The sequence below is a fragment of the Molossus molossus genome, unplaced genomic scaffold, assembly GCF_014108415.1.
Source record: "Molossus molossus isolate mMolMol1 unplaced genomic scaffold, mMolMol1.p scaffold_m16_p_16, whole genome shotgun sequence".
Lineage (NCBI taxonomy): Eukaryota > Metazoa > Chordata > Mammalia > Chiroptera > Molossidae > Molossus > Molossus molossus.
Genome location: NW_023425351.1, coordinates 13,679,979 through 13,698,601, shown reverse-complemented (window position 1 = coordinate 13,698,601; position 18,623 = coordinate 13,679,979). Strand labels below are relative to the sequence as shown.

At 41.2% G+C, this 18,623-nt stretch overlaps 1 long non-coding RNA gene across 2 annotated transcripts in view; it reads left to right on the top strand.

Annotated features, from left to right (window-relative positions):
* The window catches only part of LOC118631568, a 78,564-nt gene continuing 59,941 nt past the window's right edge, over positions 1-18,623 (top strand). Inside the window, exons 1-3 of one of the 2 annotated variants that reach the window (XR_004959855.1) lie at positions 1-989; positions 1,914-1,997; positions 2,143-2,264. This is a non-coding gene — a long non-coding RNA (uncharacterized LOC118631568). Of the gene's footprint in view, positions 990-1,913; positions 1,998-2,142; positions 2,265-18,623 lie in introns of those variants that run through there. The other variant, XR_004959856.1, reaches the window with a different exon arrangement.

The following is an 18,623-nucleotide window of genomic DNA, read 5'->3' as shown; positions in this document are numbered from 1 at the left end:
TTGTCTGCCTCTGCAACCCAGGCACATGCCATTGATAGGAAATTGAACACAAGACCCTCCAGTGCACAGGCTAATGTTCTAACCACTGAGAACACCAGCCAGGGCTTAGGACAATGTCTTAAATGAAGTTGAAGAGGCAGTAATTGTATATATGCATATATATGGTGCTATGATATATGTGTAAATAAATCTAGAAACAGGAATAAGGAATGCTCCCTGTTGGAAGCAGCTGCAGGATTTAGCTGGACTGTCCAGCACCAGGTTTTAAGTCCAGGATAGTAATGGGCAGAATTATGTTGAGAAGTAGGAAAATTCAAACATGTGGTGAGCTTTCTGAAACCTACATTGTTTCCAGCTTTTCCATGAATGTATGCATCTCACATGCCTTGCTTTGCACTAATCAAAAAGCAGGTGACTAGCTGATGTGAATGATGTTGAGGTGGTTGATAAACCAGCTGTGGGGTTGATGATAAAATGAAAATGAAACCTATAACTATTACTGGACACTTTGTACACATGATTGTACCACATTTGCCACACAAAACTTTCTTTCAGACATCACCTCTTTTTAATATATGCTACATATGTATAAAACTATGATCTATCTTGGGAAGTACGGCCATTCTTCCTATAGACTTCTATAAGATTTCTTATATATTTTTCATATATAGATGAAGTCATCATTATATGGTAATAACACTATTTTTTCTCTCCAATAAAAACCCATCAAGGTTTGCTGCTATTTTTACTTTAATGTCCATAGCTAAAGATTCAGAGAGCCGGCAAGAGCTGGAGCGTGGACTGAGGGTTTCACATGCTTCCTTCTGTGTCATCTCACTGCAAGGAAATTAAGGGGCAGAAAAAGCAAGTCCTTGTCTGATATTAAACTAGTAAACTGTGGGTTGCCGGCTGGAAACAAGTTTTTTGATTCCAGAATTGGTGGGCATTCCACTCCCTCCTCCCCACGTTTGCCTCATTTTTATTACATGGTAAGTAGGACACTTGCTGTCTGCTGTTTTATTTGCTTCTCTCGGCGATGATTTGCTGTTGGTATTGTTAGTCTGTAAGTTGCGGATGAAGAAAGTAAGGTCACAGAAGCTGCCCAATATCACTCAGGCAGTAAATGGCAAGAAAGAATAATTATCATAGTTATGCATTACCTTTGTGTAAATATATTAATACCTACAATTAAATGTTTGATCAAATTTGACTAATTGCATGTTTATCCTTTGGGCTGTAATTTATTTGAGTTGGATTATAACTCCCTGGTTAGAAATACAATGCTTAAGAAATTTGAGAAAATTTGTGAAAACCAGATATAACTTGATTTGTTAATGTTTACTAAGGGTCATTGTCATCATTATTAGCTAAAGAAACTACGAATTAATTATGTTCTTTAAGTAAAACCTCAACAATAGCTTATTAATTTCTTAATGGGTCATCCTTTTTATTCATAGTCACTGAATTTTGTTATAATTTTGTGAATCCTTAACTATTTAACTGGTGGCTCAATATGTTGTCTGCTTGGTCTGATTAATTTTTTCACCAATCAATTGGGAAGAAATAGAAAATAATTTCAAAGTAGATATGGGAACTCGATATGAAATAACATGTCACGGAAGCAAAATTGTATATCCTTCAGCCTTTCAGAGAGGTTCCTTATTTCCCAGTTAAAAGCAAAAAACAATAGCCCAAATCAAGCACCTGGTAGAAGTGGAAATGAAGGAGCGGAGAGTACGAATGAATAAAAATCAACAGAAAGGGGGCGTGCCCTGAAACAGACATCTACTCTGGAGGGCTTTTGCCAGATACAGCACCTTCTTCAGTACCCTCTTTTAATACATGGCTGTAGCTATAATTATAGCATGTTTTAGTATTTGGTTAAAATTTGATTGCCTTTCCATCTCGTGCAGGACCAAAAAAAAGAAAGAAAAAAAAACACAGAAGCGTTGGAAAAACTGCACAGTGACTACAGGATGTCCTGTTACATTTATCTGGTAAGACAGACCCATGACTCACTATAACTCTTGACACATCGGAAACGGTTTTATTGTGAATAGTATTTTTCTGCTCATAAATATTAAACACATAGATTTGAGGATGACAAGCTAGGTTTGTCCTGATATAAAGGCATTCTCCTAGAATTCCTAACGAAGTGAAAGAAACAGCGTGGACATGTCGGTGGTGGCAGCCGCCGGTCGAGCCCGATCTCCCAGCTCTCAGAACTCTCGTGTCCTCCTCCTTCAGTTGTTGATAATAAATGGTATGAGGAAGATATCTCTTGTTTGAATCTGTAGGTTTTGTCATTGTTTTGCAAAGCTAGGATACACATGCTCAACTGGAAAAAAAAAACCTCTTGAGCCTTTGAGCCATAAAAAATTATGTTGCAAAAAAATTATGGGTAATCAATTAATAATAATGAAAAGAATAGCTTCACATAAAAAGAGATGGAAACTTTCTCATTGTGATGATGCTTTCAACTCCATAACTCTTTAAAAAGCAAAACAAAGGAACAAAATGAAGACACAAGGTATGTTCTTACTCCTCTTTCTTAAATTGCAATTATTCACACTGTCTTATTTCAGTTGCCTAAAATGTCTCCTCTGCACAAAACTTCTCGATTACATTATCTCAAATGATCTTCCTCTTCTCAGTCTACATTTATTGCCAAAACACATTATTTAAAAGTACATATTTTATCAAAGAGAAAATCTCCCTCAGTACCATCTTTGGGATTGTTATATGATAAAATGTAGCCCTGGTTTCTTTAGCTTCTCATTCATATTCAGATATTGATCTCATTGTGCATGTGTGTATAGGGTGTGTGTGTGTGTGTGTGTGTGTGTGTGTGTGTGTGTTAGAGAGAGAGAGAGAGAATAATGTCTGGGGACAAAGTTTTGAAAAGTGGGTCAGCCATGAGGAGAAGTCAAAGAAATTTAGAAAATAAAGACAGAGGGTGTTGAAGATATCGTGCAACTTCATTTAATGACCGGTGGAGAGTCACTGACCATTGTTAGCAGGGGTGGGAGTCGGGGGGAGTGGGAAGGCATAGAGATGCCCTAAGGGAGTCCTGCCTTGTACTGGGCTTTAGTGAGGGGCTGGAATTGGATGGTGGGGGTTGGGAAGTATAAGGTGAAGGAAGGTGGAGACATGTGGTTATCCCTCAGTCAGAGCTCAAGATTGGGAAAGTTATTGAACTCACTAACCTTGTTTCCTGGTTTTTAAAATGGAAAGATCAAGACTTGGAGGGACTGATTTGAGGAGTCAATGAGACAGTAAACGTAACGGACTGAACCTGTGGGAAATGCTCAACAGATTGTATATGAAAGAAGAAGAGGTAGAAGAGGAAGAAATTTCAGGGAAATGCAAGGGATGCATCATTTGGATAGAGAAAAAGGAACTATTCTGTTTTCTACCTTTCATACTCTTTCTACTGTGTTTAAGAGTCACAGTATAGTTGTCTCCAGACTACATGGAGTAAAACTTGCAACAAAACTCAGATTCAGGGAGCTGACAGAGGAAAAGAGAATGCACCAAACCTGGGGAGAAAATACAGTGCATTTTTATTCATGCAGGAGGGCGCATGCTGGCCATCCTGGGTGAGTGTGTCCCCCCAAACTGAGTCTTACTGTGATGGCAGGGAGGGATGACTCCCTGAGATTCAGGAGGCATTGCAAATGCACCTCCAGATTGACGGGCTGGGCATGAAGACCGGATGTCCGTGAAGTGCGAAAGATGAAATAAAAGGAAAGTATGATGATTTTGTAATCTATCATATCAATATAAAGATAAAGGCTGGCCTGTCCTAAGGAAATGGCTTGCAGTTCCTCTAATTTTTAATTTCAGCCCTTACACCAATTACTTAATCTTTCACCCAATGTACCTATAAATAGAAATAATGAAACTTGCTATTTCATTCTCTTTTCCAACAGCCCTTTTTCTTGATTCTTTCCTTGGGCTAATAAGCATTGTTGCGGAAGGTTTTGCATCCTGTAGGCAATAAGCTAAAGTATTTGCACGCATTTAAAAAAATTCTCACATTTATTCAGCCCTAAGTTGTTGTTGAATGTTTGCTAGGTGTTGCGCGCATGGATAGTGGCAATTATTCCCATTTTATAGCAGAGGAGCCTCAGTGGCAAGGAGATCTAGAGTCTTGCGTCAAAGGCCCAGCAGGAAGCCCGAGTCCCACTTACCGGCCACTCCCTGAGTTCGTTCGTCCAAGCCTGTGCTGAGAAACACGGAAAGGCCCTCGTGACAAATATCAATTCCCCTTGGCCACAGGACGATCAAATAACACTCGTGTGTTATCTAGCATAAAATTTAAGTGAGAATTTTTTAAATCATCACGTCATCTCTGCAAATAGAGTTTTACTTCTAAAATAAAAATAACAAAACAAAATACAAGTGAGCATGGTGACTTCCCAAGACAATCAGCCTCTGCAGCGACCTTAGGTAACATTCATACCCCAAATGTTGCTATATTAGAAAACCGAAACCAAAGTGGGAGAGAATATTCTCTGGTCTTTTTATTTTTTTTATTTTATTTTTTTATCCTCATCGGAGGACACTTTTCCATATTTTGTTCAGATAGAGTGGGAGGGAGAGAGAAAGAGAAACATTGATGTGAAAGAGACACATCGAGTGGTTGCCACCTGCATGACCCAACCAGGGCCGGGGACAAACTGCAACTGAGGTACATGCCCTTAGAGGGAACTGAACCCGGGTCTATCTGGACCTCAGGCTGACACTCCAACTGAGCCAAACTGTCCAGGGCTCTCTGGTCTTTTTAAAACATTGTGCCACATGAAGGAGAAAGAGAGACTAGGAAGAAAAGGGACAAAATACCTGGTTAACCATGAAATCAGGCTTACACAATGGAGTACTACGCAGCGGTAAGAAAGAAAGATCTCTTATCCTTTGAGACTACATGGAGGGACCTGGAAAGTATCATCCTAAGTGAAACAAGCCAAACAGAGAAAGACAAATTTCATATGATCTCACTGATTTGTGGAATATAATGAACATAACAGTTTGAGGACAATCCCCTAAGGAGTGGGGAGGTGAGAGAGGGATGAACCACAGAACTTATATGCATGTATGCATGAACAGTGGACATGGACAACAATCTGGGGAAGGGGCAGGGAGGGAAGGGGGAGGGGGGAATCAGTGGGGGAAAAAAGGAGAAACATTTGTAACAAAAATTAATCAATAAAAAAAAATAAAAAATAAAAAATAAAAAGATAAATTACTTTTTAAATCTAAGAATTAACATTCTGGTTGACTGACAAGTTTCAGCCTAATAAATACTAATTTGGAAAAAAAGTGAGATGGAAATAAATACAGAAGAAATTTGTTTCTCTTATGATCCAGTTTAGATGTTAAAAAATGAAAATTCTGTGAAAGAAAAAATAAAACTTTTGAGAAATAGAAACCTCTCAATATTGTTTTTGCTTAACTTGAGGGTCAATTTTAAAGAATGAATTTTTTTTTTTTTTTTTTATCCTCACCCGAGGACATTTTTCCATTTTTTGTTCAGATAGAGCGGGAGGGAGAGAGAGGAAGAGAGAGAGAGAGAAACATCGATGTGAAGGGACACATCGAGTGGCTGCCACCCGCACGACCAACCAGGGCTGGGGACAAACTGCAACCGAGGTACGTGCCCTTAGCGGGAACCGAACCCGGGTCTCTCTGTACCGCAGGCCGATGCTCTAACCGCTGAGCCAAACCTGCCAGGGCTTAAAGAATGAATTTTTAATTAATTAAATTCTAAAGAGATGTTTTTCAGAACATTAAAAGTAAAAGTATACATTTAATATAACTGCATTACATATATTATGGAGACTAAATCTCCCCAGACCTATGGGAATGGCCTAGAAGAGGAGTTCATGACCCAAGGGCAGACTTGGTCCCCTATATAATTTATACTGGGTTTCCCCACTAAGTTCACTACCAAAGGGACGCAATCATGATCTTGCTGGTTTCTTTCAAAATCTTTATTATTATTTGTTTAGATATGTCTTGATTTAAAACATAGAGACCTTTGGAAAATTGCATGCTGATTATTCTGGTAAATCAACTGCTATGTGCTGAGTTGTACCTATCCCCACCCAACTCATATGTTGAAGCTCTAACCTTGAATACCTGAGAATGTGACTGTATTTGGAGATAGGGTCTTTAAAGAGGTATTTAAGTTAAAATGAGGTCATATGGGTAGGCCCATTCTGATATGACTGGTGTCCTCATAAGAAGAGGAGGTTAGGACATAACACATAGACAAAGAGAAGATCATGTGAGGACATGGGAGAAGAAAACCCATCTACAATCCAAGGAGAGAGGTCGCAGGAGAAACCAACCCTGCTGACACCTTGATCTCAGACTTCCAGCCTCCTCCACTGTGAGAAAATACATTTCTGTTGTTTAAGTCACCCTGCCTGGGGTTTTTAGTTAAGATAGCCCTAGCAGACTAATACACCAACCAACCGACCAACAAACAAAACCAAGAAAGGACCAAACCTTCAGGACCCCAAACCTAATGCCAGCATCTCCCCTACCGTCTCCTTCTCCAATGACAGAATCAGATGTTGGGGAGATATAGACAGAAAAATAAATATAGATGTACTGTACGTGAGTGTGTGCGAGGACATCCTTCTAGTCCCTCATTCTGCTCACCAGTAGCGCCTGGGAAAAGCACTACCCCAATTAACATGAACATGCTCAGTGCTCAGACCTTGACTTCTAGCCACCATTCTCCTCTAAAAAAAATTAAAGATTCCTTGGAGAAATATTCCATTCCAGGGCTAGAACAAGGAAAGTACGAGAGGAGGTGGGAACAGAAAGCAAAAAAGTGCTCTTAAATGGGTTATCAGTAACAGATTATTATATTCTATTGAATAAAATAGAAACCATGAGTTTATGCTGATATATAAATTGAAAGTTAGATGAGAAATGGGACATTTACATAGTTTCAAAGTTTCTCCCTAAGGACAAATTTGTTTTATGTCAGACAAAATAGACTTTGAAACAAAGAGTGTAATAAGAGACCAGGGCGTTAGTTACATAATGATAAAAGGGTTAATCCAAAAGGAAGACATAACATTTGAAAATATTTATCCAACATAGGAGAATCTGAATATATAAAGCAAATATTAATAGACCTAAAGGGTGAAATAGACAGCAATACCATAGTAGCAGGGATTTTAATACCCAACTTACATCAATGGAAAGGTCACCCAGACAGAAAATCAATAGTGAAACATAGGCCTTAAATGAATGACACATTAGACCAGATGGGCTTAGATATTTACAGCACATTTTATCCAAAAGCAACAGATTACACATTCTTTTCAAGTGCACATAGAATATTTTCCAAGGTAAATCATGTATTAGGTCAGAAAACACATAATACATTTAAGAGGATTGAAATCATATCAAGCACCTTTACAGACCACAGTGGTATGAAACTAGAAATTAATTACACACACAAAAACAGGAAAATTCACAAATATGTTCCTTATATGTGAGGTGAGGAGTACAAAGAGATGTTTTTCTCACTGTAGGTACATTCATGGCAGATAGAACCATAATGAGGTAAGATGTTCAGGAAGATAAAGGGTTTTGAGGTACATGATTCTTTGAAGGTGACACCGAAGCTGAATTATTCAATAGGTGGACTTCACAGGTGCCAAGGAAATGAGCAAACAGGTTAACAGAAGGGAGAGAGGAAGGGAGACAAAGAGAAAAGAAGAAATGATCCCCAATTTTGGTGATCAGAGAAATCTAGAACGAAGCTATTCTGTTTAAGCATGTATTTTTGTATTGTATGGCTTACTTGTCTATCCTTTTTGTTTTATATGATGTGAAGTGTGAGGCACATTTTATGTTTGCAAAGTTAACTCTGGTCTTTCAAGCATTTAAAACAAAACTTCCCACCTGGGATAAAAGTTTGAAAAGACCTGAAATGCTTCACTTCTTCAATCCTTTGGAAAATGAAATAGTTACTTGCTATGTGTTGTAATCCTGTCTCTGGGGAGTGTCTGTACATATACTATTAATAAGATTTAAAAGAAAAAATCCTCGAGGAAGATGGAGGTGGGCAGGACGGGAGGGAGGGTGAGTGTGTGAGAGAGTGAGCGAGTGTGTGAGAGAGAGTGAGTGGACGCGAAGGTGGACGACCAAACCCGAGCAGTGCAGAGACATGGAGCAGAAGGTCCCTGTGCTGTGGTCGGAGCAGCCGGCTACCTTGGTGAGCGGCCCTTCAGGGCACTACGCCCTGCGCCATGGGGAAGTCCCACCTCTTTTGGACCCACTTCTTTTGGAAGATTCCGGGTCTTCCTTGGGGGGAGGCAGTGGGAGCAGCTAGGGCCCAGCAACCTGAGCCACCAGTGCACCTGGCACCATTGAACCAGTGGACCCCTGTGTCAACACAGACCAGTGCACAGTAGTGGAGCTCCCAAGGTGCCGTTTGCGGAGACCAGCACCATCCCCCACAATAGCAGCCCAATCATAGTCGAGATATGCCTCCCAGGCAACAGAACCACAAACCAGCAGCTGAGACCGATTCCCAAAAACTACAGCAAAGGCTGAGCAGGAGCTGAGCCCTGCTGGGCATCAGTGCTCCCCAGCTGCCAGCCACAGGACCTAGGGCTCCATTGGCACCTGTGTGATTCAGCTGCCCACAAGAGCGGTGGGGAGCCGGGGCTCCAGAGAGAACTGTGTAACCCAGCAGCCAACAAGAGTGGTGGAAAGCTGGGGCCCCAGAGAGGCCTCGGAAATCCAGCTCCCCACGGGACCTATGGGAAACTGGGGCTCCAGAGAGGCCTGTGTGGCCCAGCTGCCCACAAGATAGGCGTGGAACCGGATCTCCAGAGGGAACTGTGTGATCCAGCTCTCCACGTGATCACTGGGGAGCAGGGATTCCAATGGGGCCTGTACAACCCAGCTGCCCACAAGATCAGTGGGGAGCCAGGGCTCCAGAGGGCCCTGTGCAACACAACTGCCCACAGTGTGGGCAGGGAGTGTGGCTCCAGCAGGGACTGAGCAACACAGCTACAGGTGGCACCAGCAACCAGTGGGGAACACAGCTTCAGAGGGACCCACACGATCTAGCAGTGGCACCTACCAGGACACACCAATGGAAACACATAATACAGTCAGTCCTAGTAGTCAGTCCTTCAAGATCCACAGCAGCCCCTAGTAGTCAGTCCTTCAAGATCCACAGCAGGCAAGAAGTGACACACAACCAAACAGCCTGGGAGGCACAGCAGCCCTATTTGATACACAGTGAGCTGCCTATACATCAAAACATCCCTCACCGGGTCTAGAGCTACCAGACAACTAAAATGGGGAAACAAAGAAACAACACCCAAAGGAAAGAAAAAGAGGAATCACCAGAAAAGGAACTACAGGAAATGGAAGAAAGCAACTTGGCAGATAAAGAATTCAAAGCAATGATTTTAAGGGTGCTCAAACAATTTGGTGAGAACTATAAGCAACTTAATAAGAATTATGAAGGGCTCACTGGGAACTACTTCAGCTTAAAAAAAGAGGTAAAAGCTACACTAAAGAGGTAAAAGCTATGCATAAAAATCAAGATGAAATAAAGGATGACATAACTGTTATGAAAAATACCTTAGAAGGGTTCAATAGTAGATTAGAAGAACCTGAAGCCGGAATCAGCGACTTAGAAGCCAAGGTAGAGAAAAACACCCACATAGAGCAGCGAATGGGAAAAAAAGTTTAAAAAGCAGGAGGAGAGTTTCAGGGAGCTGTGGGACAATACAAAACATATTAACTTTCACATTATAGGGATACCGGAAGGAGAAGAATCAGAGAAAGGAATAAAGAATCTGTTTGAAGAAATAATAACAGAAAACTTCCCTAAACTGGTGAAGGAAAAAGTCACACAAGTCCAGGAAACACAGAGAGTGCTAAGCAAGATGAATCCCAGAAGACCCACAGCTAGACACATCATAATAAAAATGGCAAACATTAAAGACAAACAAAGAATCTTAAAGAAAGCAAGAGAGAGACAGAAAGTTACCTACAAGGGACTCCCATTAGACTGTCAGCTGATTTCTCAATAGAAATGCTGCAGGCCAGAAGGGAGTGGCATGAAGTGTACAAAGTAATGCAAGGCAAGGGTCTGAATCCAAGACTACTCTATCCAGCAAGGCTATCATTCAAAATTAAAAGAGGAATAAAGAGCTTCACAGATAAAAAAAAAAAAAAAAAGCTAAAGGAATTTGCCACCACCAAACCAGCACTGCAAGAAATGCTGAAGGGACTGTTGTAAGAAGAAGAAACAGAGAGAGAGAGAAAGAAACACAGAAATAAAATTAAAATGGCAACTAATAACTATCTATCAATAATAACCTTAAATGTAAATAACTTAAATGCTCCAATCAAAAGACAAAGTGTAGCTGATTGGATAAGAGAACACGACCTGTATATATGCTGGCTACAAGAGACCCACCTCATAACAAAAGACTCATACAGGATGAAAGTGAAGGAATGGAAAAACATTTTCCAAGCAAATGGAAATGAAAAAAGAGCTTGTGTAGCAATACTCATATCTGACAAAATAGACTTCAAAATGAGGGCCATAATAAGGGACAGAGAAGGGCACAACATAATATTAAAAAGATCAATCCAACAGGAGGATATAACCCTGATAAACATATACACACCAAATACGGGAGCACCAAAATATATTTAAAAACTTCTGGAGAACTTCAAGGGAGCGATCAATAGCAATATGATCATAGTGGGTGACTTTAACACACCACTGACACAACTGAATAGATCTTCCAGACAAAAATTTAACAAGGACATAGAGTCCTTATAAGACAAACTAGATCAGTTGAACTTCATTGATATTTACAGAACATTTCACTGCAAAGCTGCAGAATATACATTCTTCTTAAGTAAACATGGGACATTCTCAAAGATAGACCACATGTTAAGACACAAAGTAAGTCTCTACAAATTCAAGAAGACCGAAATCATATCAAGCATCTTCTCAGATCACAGTGGCATGAAACTAGAACTCAATTACAATAAAAACACAAAAACATTCAAACACTTGGAAGCTAAATAGCATGTTATTAAACAAAAAATGGGTTACTAACGAGATAAAGGAAGAAATTAAAAACTTCCTGGAAACAGATGAAAACGAACACACAACAACACAAAATCTATGGGACACAGCAAAAGCAGTCCTGAGAGGGAAGTTCATAGCACTACAGGCCTACCTCAAGAATCAAGAAACATTCCTAATTGACTTTCCAACCCTACAACTTAAAGAACTAGAAAGCAAACAAACAAACAAACAAACAAATACCCAGAGCTAGTAGGAGGAAGGAAATAGTAAAGGTCAGAGCAGAAATAAATGACATAGAGACAAAAAGCACAATTCAAAAGACCAATGAAACAAAATGCTGGTTCTTTGAAAAGATAAAGAAGATTCATGGACCTTTAGCCAGACACACCAAGAAACAAAAAAAGGAATAACCAAATAAACAAAATCAGAAACGAAAGAGGACAAGTAGCAACTGACACCACAGAAATACAAAGCATCATCAAAACATACTATGAACAATTATACACCATCAAATTGGACAATATAGGAGAAATGAAAAAATTTCTAGAAACACAGTACCCAAAACTGAACCAGGAAGAGACAGAAAACTTGAACAGACCAATAACAACAAAGGAAATTGAAGATGTAATTAGGAAACTCCCAGCAAACAAAAGCCCAGGCCCAGATGGCTTGACAGGAGAGTTTTACCAAACATTCAAAGAAGATCTAATACCCATTCTCCTCAAACTATTCTGAAAAATCCAAAAAAATGAAACACTTCCAAACTCATTTTATGAGGCCAGCATAGTCCTAATTCCAAAACCGGATAAAGACACTACAAAGAAAGAAAACTACAGGCCAATATCCCTGATGAACACAGATGCCAAACTACTTAACAAAATATTAGCAAATTGGATCCAGCAATACATCAAAAAATTATTCATTATGACCAAGTGGGATTCATCCCAGGAATGCAAAGATGGTGTAATATTCAAAAATCAATAAATGTGATACACCACATAAACAAAATGAAAGATAAAAACCATATTATCATATCAATAGACACTGAAAAAGCATTTGACAAAATTCAGCACCCATTTCTAATAAAAACACTCAGCAATGTGGGAATAGAGGGATCATATCTCCACATAATAAAGCTCATATATAAAAAACCTATTGCGAACATCACACTCAATGAACAAAAACTAAAAGCATTCCCCTTGAGAACAGAAACAAGACAAGGATGCTCACTTTAGTCACTCTTATTTAACTTAGTACTGGAAGTCTTAGCCATAGCAATTAGACATGAAGAAAAAATAAAGGGGATCCAAATTGGAAAGCAGGAAGTGAAACTGTCATTATTTGCAGATGACATGATATTGTACATAGGAAATCCAAAAGACTACATCAAAAATCTGCTAGAGTTCATAAATGAATTTGGCAAAGTAGCAGGATACAAAATTAATGTCCAGAAATCAACGGCGTTCTCATATACCAATGATGAACTCACAGAAAAAGAAACTAAAAAAAAAAAATCCCATTTACCATCGCAGCAAAAAAAATTAAGATACGTAGGAATAAACTTAACCAAAGAAGTAAAGGACCTTTTCACAGAAAACTATAGGTCATTGAAAAAAGAAATAGAGAAAGGTATAAGAGTCGAAGCATATACCATGTTCATGGATTAGAAGAATTTACATCATTAAAATGTCCATACTACCCAAAGCAATTTGTAGATTCAATGCAATCCCCATCAAAATACCAATGACATATTTCACAGAACTAGAACAAACACTCCAAAAGTTTATATGAAAAAGAACCCCAAATAGACACAGCGATCTTGAAAAAAAAGAACAAAGTAGAAGGGATCACATTACCAGATATCAGGTTATACTACAAAGCCACTGTAATCACACAGCCTGGTACTGGCACAAGAACAGACAGATAGATTAATGGAACAGAACAGAGAACCCAGAAATTGACCCAAGACAATATGATCTATTAATATTTGACAAAGATGGCAAGAGCATACAGTGGAGTCAAGACTGTCTCTTCAATAAATGGTATTGGGCCCTGGCCGGTTTGGCTCAGCGGTTAGAGCATCGGCCTGCGGTCCGGAGAGACCCGGGTTCGGTTCCCGCTAAGGGCACGTACTTCGGTTGCAGTTTGTCCCCGGCCCTGGTTGGCCGTGCGGGTGGCAGCCACTCGATGTGTCCCTTCACATCGATGTTTCTCTCTCTCTCTCCCTTCCTCTCTCTCCCTCCCACTCTATCTGTACAAAAAATGGAAAAATATCCTCGGGTGAGGATAAAAAAAAAAAAAAAAAAATAAATGGTATTGGGAAAATTGGACAGCTACTTGCAAAAAAATGAAGCTAGACCACCAACTTATACCATACACAAGAATGAACTCAAAATGGATAAAAGACTTAAATGTAACTCGTGAATCCATAAAAATTCTAGAAGAAAATGTAGGCAATAAAATTTCAGACATCATATGCAGCAGAATTTTCACTGATACAACATCTAAGGCAAGAGAAACAAAGGAAAAAATGAACACATAAGACTACATCAAACTAAAAAGCTTCTGTACAGCAAAAGAAACAGCCATAAAAATGGAATGGAAACCCACTATATGGGAGACCATAATTGCCAATGATACATCAGATAAGGGGTTATTTACCAAAATATATAGGTACTCATACAACTCAACAAAAGGAAGACAAGGAACCCAATTAAAAATAGGTAGAGGACCGAAATAAACACCTATCCAAATAGGACATCAAATGGCCAAGAGATATATGAAAAAATGCTCAACATCACTAATCACAAGAGAGATGCAAATTAAAACAACCCTGAGGTATCACTTTACATCTGTCAGAATGGCGGCCATCAACAAATCATCAAACAACAGGTGTTGGTGAGGGAGTAAAGAAAAAGGGACTCTAATACACTGCTGGTGGGAATGCAGACTGGTGCAACCACTATGGAAAACAATATGGTGTTACCTCAAAAATTAAAAATTGAACTACCATGTGACCCAGTGATCCCACTTCTAGGAATATACCCTAAGAAACCTGAAACACTAATCAGAAAAAATGTATGTACCCCTATGTTCATAGCAGCACTATTTACAATAGCTAAGATCTGGAAACAACTCAAGCGTCCATCAATAGATGAGTGGATAAAAAACCATGGTACATGTGCACAATGGAGTACTATGCAGCTGTAAGAAAGAAAGATCTCTTATCATTTGAGATGACATGGAGGGACCTGGAGAGTACTATGCTAAGCGAAACAAGCCAAGCAGAGAAGACAAATATCACATGATCTCATTTATATGTGGAATATAATGAACTAAACAAACTGATGAACAAAATTAACTCAGAGACATAGAGGTAGCATACAGACTGACAAACCTCAGAAGAGGGGTGTTGGGAGGGAAGAGATAAACCACAGAACTCACATGCATGTATGCAAAACCAATGGACATAGACAACAAAGCTGGCTATGGGGCAGGGGGGATGGGGAGAAGGGTGTCAAGCGGAGAAAGAGGAGAAACATCTGTAACAAAAACAAATTAATAAAAATAATTTTTTAAAAATCCTCACCTGATGATATTTTTCCATTTATCTTCAGATAGAGTGGGAGGGAGCAGCGGGGGGACAGAGGGGGGGTCAATTGGTTGCCTCTCACATGATCTCAACCAAGGCTGGGGACTGAACCGAAACAGAGGTATATGCCCTTGATCAGAATGGAACCCAGGACTCTTTGGTCTGCAGGCCAACGTTCTAACCTCTGGGCCAAACTTTCCAGGGCCATGACTATTTTTATTTTTATTTTTTTTCGGGCAACAAGCATCATTTAATTAACACCAGATCTTGTAGGTAGAATTCTGAGTTGGGGTTTTGGAAAATAAAGATGATACTTTGTATATTGTTTCACTTTTCTCATCTTATGTTCTTCCTTGATTTGTTCCAGCTCTTTTGTTGGGTTAGAGCATTATCAATTTGCCTTCCGAAGCCATTGTTTTGGGGCCCTTGGGCTCCAGCAGATGGAGGGTGGATGGGACTGAAACTGTGTGAGGAGTCGGGGGTTCATGGCGCTGGGGAAAGAGCTGGGAAGAAGGCCATCAGAAGCCCTATGCTGAGTCATTCCCCCACAAGGCAGTAGCCATCTTCCTTCCAGGGCTGACTATTTTTAAAAACACTTTTTGGGAAAAGCTATAGCCCTCTGGTGACTGGAAATAAACAGCAAGGCAACATGTCTCAGATCCCCAGACACAGGGACAACGGAGGCCTGGCAGAGGCCCAATAGACATGTCCCTCGTGTCCCTTGCCATTAGCATGGGTTGTTGGGTGACTGCTGCGTGTTCCTCGGCCATGCTTGAGTTCTGCCTCATTTACTGTGCCCTCCATGTGTGACCTACAGAAGCCTCTCAGAACCCTAGCAGACCCTGTGCTGTGCTTTGGAATAACACGTGGTCACTTGGAAAAGAGGCGGTCAGTCGGCGGGAGCCATCTGTGTTTGGGTGTTGCCGCCTATTCCTCCTGCTTCTCTGATAGGAGCTGCCCCGGGCCGAGCTGCATGGACAGTGCTTGGTGCAAGGCTAGCATCCTGCAGCCTTTTCCATAATGATAACACTTTCATAAATCTTCAGCTGTCTTTATACAGGGCCTAAACATTTGAAAGAGAAGTTAAAACATTTAATCTGGTCTTGAGATTTTGGGGCATAGGTGAAACTGACCGTCTGGATGTTCCCAGGTTGTTGCTGTTCAGTGTCATGTAGGCAAACCCTCTGATCTTGTTATTTCTCTCCCTGTTTCTCATCGCTCACCAGGATTGTATCCCCTAAAAGGCAGGAAAAGTCTTATCCTGTGGGCAAGTCCCAGTAAAAGGATTAATTTTCATAGGCACTGAAAGAATGCGAAGTTAACTTTCCTCCTTTATCGGCGTGGAAGAAATGTACATTGGAAAGAAATCTCGACCAGATGAGAGCCGAGATGCCTGGTTCTTGGATTCAGCACGGCTTCCCCTCAGCTCTGTGGTGTGCGGCGAGCCATAGCCTCGGCCATCAAAGGGCAGGTGGTACCATGTGACCTGTGCAGCTTCTGTGTAGATGCAGCCAGATGCTAGAATGTCTCAATAGGATGAGGCTCTTAACTGTTCTGCAATAAATATTCATCCCGGATGTTTCATTTCTAAGAAAAGACCTGAGATGGATGTGAGGTGTGGTGGGAGGAGCTGTTGTAGTTCTTGTTGGGCCTGGGGGTCATCGAACGGTGACGCTGGCCTGTGAGGGCAGACTGTTCCTCCAGGGTGTAGACGTGGCCCTATCTGAAGGAGCCGACTGCAACCGTCTTTTTTGGTTAGCTGTGGATGAGGTGACTAGCTCAGACTGAAGAGGAGAATTGAGTGAGAGGGTTGTGGAAGGTGGGGGACATAATCAGAGAACTTTTGTTCTGAACAGTTGCAAAGAAGTAGGCAAGGCTCCTGGAGAAGGCGTCTGCCCAGCCGGAGAGAAGGGCCTGTCTGAGCAGCAGTGTCCAATGGAAATATAATGCCAGCCACATGTCATGGTTAATATTTTAATAGCCACATTAAAGAAGGTAAAAATAAAAGCAGGTGAAATTAATTTTAACCACATATTTCATTTACCCCCAAATATCCCAAATATGATCATTAAACATGTCATTGATATACACATTATTAATTTATTTTGCATTTATTTTGGAACTAAGTCTTTGATATCAAGTGTGCATTTTCCACTTAGAACCCGTATCAGCTGGGAGCAGCCAGGTTTCCAGTTCTCCATAGTGTGGCTGCAGCTGCAGACCTGCAAGAAGCTGGAAGCGGAGGTATATCATTAGCACCATCAGGAACTTGTTTCGGATCCTGACTGTAGTCATTGTCTAAGTAGTTCTTTCTTTGGTAGCCCTTCCCTTTGTACCCCTCCTGGGAGTACTTAGAATAATACGAAGAGAAGTGGTGTTAATGGAACCCCAATGCTTTTCCTTGAGCCCACCTCCTGTAGGCACCTGACCAAACAAATGTCTGAGCAGGAGTTTGCAGTGTAGAATAAAAAATAATTTAATATTAATCTGGCCAATCTGGAGACAGGGAGCTAATGCTAAAAACCCAACTCTACCATATCCGTGTAGGTCACAGATTATACAGGACACAATCACAAGACACCATGGGTTAAGGGGTTTGTGTCTGTGCAGGGAGCTGATTGGTTGGAGGTGAGGTCAGGGTGATGAATCATTTCTACAGGTCTTGAGGCCAGCTCTGAGGTCTGTTCTGACACCCCTCTGTCCAATCCTATGGTAGAGTAACCATGGAGTTTCTCCACCTTAAGGCTCAGAAACTGAAACATAACTTAGGTCAAGATGTTATCTTTAGCCTATGGGTTCAGACAGTGGCTGGACTACTGTCTTCTGCTGCCTCACTCAGGGGTGGCTGCTTATCCTGGGGGTGGAGGTGGGGGGAAGCTGGGTCTTAGGAGGGACAGAGAGAGAAAAGAAGGGAGCAAGAGAGATGATTGCTAGAGCTAGGATATAAAACTCAACTAAATCAAAGTCACAAGGACCTTCTGTTTCCGTGGCCTTGTGCTGTGGGCTATGGGTGGTGAGGAAATCACAAACAGAAGGAGCCTGCCCCCAGGGTCTCACTGGTCCTGTACACTCAGAGCTCTTCCTTCCGGCGTCTTCTGTAGATGTGGCCAGGAGAACAGCAGAACCAGCACCTTTCTAGGGGTTCAGATAAATGGGGCCTGCCTGCAAATAGATGAGGCTAGAAGGAACGAAATAAATGATAACAGGTGGAAGACTCAGACACAGAAACATCAAGGTGTAGTTTGTAACTCAAAGCCCACAGAAGCCACGTGCCAGCACTGCCCTCCCTGTGGCACAAACAACACAGAGCGTGTTGCAAACCTTCCGGAAGAAAGCGAAGCGTAGATCGATAATTACCCTGCAAGAATCTGACTGGCAGGCCAGTGCCTTTCGCCAGCCGTTCAGCTAGAGCAGGTCCCGGGTGGCCCGGGAATGAAAACACTCAGGATAATCATCACCAGTAATAAAGGCCATAATTAACTTCTCCAGTAATCAAATATAGTATCACAGGTAATTTGATGTAAAAAAACAACAACAACCCCAAAACAATGACAAAGTGTAATCCTGCTGAGAAAGAAAATGCTTTTTGTCCAAACTTCATTGTGGACAAGGCATTTGCAAAAACATCTTAAACTGCGTCGAGAGTCCCTCAAAGTGCTCCTGGGGAGCAGATGCTGGGGTCCGAGTGCTGCTTAGACAACAAGCAATTTAGAACTGTGGCAACTCACTGAGAGCCTCCGGCGCAGCAAGAGCCGCCCGCCGCTCGGGCGAAAATCAGCTGAGACCTGAGGACAAGAGTGTGAGCTGTGCTTGTGGCTTCTGCAAAGCCGGAGGAGATGGCAGATGCGACGCTGGCCCGCCCTTCGCCTGGAGAAGGCCCCTCAGAGGCAGTTTTGTCCTCTCTGGGCCCAGCAGAACGTAGTCCTGAGTTCA